The sequence below is a fragment of the Sinocyclocheilus anshuiensis genome, unplaced genomic scaffold (assembly GCF_001515605.1).
Source record: "Sinocyclocheilus anshuiensis isolate Anshui unplaced genomic scaffold, SAMN03320099.WGS_v1.1 scaffold70, whole genome shotgun sequence".
Taxonomy (NCBI): domain Eukaryota; kingdom Metazoa; phylum Chordata; class Actinopteri; order Cypriniformes; family Cyprinidae; genus Sinocyclocheilus; species Sinocyclocheilus anshuiensis.
The window spans coordinates 2,934,142-2,935,112 of NW_015542377.1; the positions used below are offsets into that span (position 1 = coordinate 2,934,142).

A 971-nucleotide genomic window follows, 5' to 3' on the forward strand; every position below is an offset into this window, starting at 1 on the left:
GTACGTTATAAATAGAACGAGTCAGCAGTTTACTGTCGGGGATTTGTCGTGTCGCGCCGCATCCAAGACAGTATCACTGATTATAAGGAGTTCTTGTATTTTATTGTGTCGCGCCGCGCCGCTCGCATCCGGTGTAGACACGATGTAAGTTAATGTAGCTTTCTGATGCTGCGTTTGAATTTTCATGCCACATTATTTGAAATTAGCGTGGGCCAAACTTTTTTCTCTCACGGGCCGCCTATTGAGGAACCCTGTCTTACACAATATCTACTATATGCTTGATCAGTAGATGACAATCCAGATATAATCCAGATATAGTGATATGAACAAAGTTAGTCCTATCATAAGTAAACTGGGGTTGATTTAATTTTATGATCTTGGGTACAGTTGGTCAGAAGAGTATCACAAGAGAGAAACAGAAAGTCTACACTGTAAAGTCTTTCTACTTAAGAAAAGCAAGTAAACATAACTGATTTTTACAAATTTGTTGAATTTACTTAATTACACTGTGTTATGTGAACTTTCAGGTGGATGCAATAGTTAAACTAAACAACTTTAGTAAACAGTACTTAAGAGCATCTAGTTTGTTGGATTAAAGGTCTGTTTCCATTGTCTGGTGCAAAGAAACAATGAATACAGTTTTAGAGTGAATACAATTTGAAATGGTTAAGGGTTTTTTTTAGTTTTGTTTTTACAGATAGGGTTCTGAATCTTTTTTTCTTCAAGCTGTCAAATAACAGTAAGATTTCAGCTTTTTGGCTTGCCCACAAGCTGTTGCTGCCTCATAATCCAGTAGAGCGTTTCAAACCATCATATTTATATTAATAACTTAATATATTTACTGGATTTTGGTAATTGCAGCATATGACAAAAACATTAATGTGTTCTGCTACTCCTATTTTAATTTCTTCAATGTGTTGGGAATCCCTGCGTATGTGCAATGTGAACGTGTACAGGTGATTGGTGACGAC

The 971-nt window shown here is 36.1% G+C and overlaps 1 protein-coding gene across 1 annotated transcript in view; it reads right to left on the reverse strand.

The window, feature by feature from the left end:
• Positions 1-971, reverse strand: part of LOC107692432 (microtubule-associated serine/threonine-protein kinase 2-like) — a 183,754-nt gene that overhangs the window by 58,802 nt on the left and 123,981 nt on the right. The gene's annotated exons all lie outside the window — the stretch shown is intronic.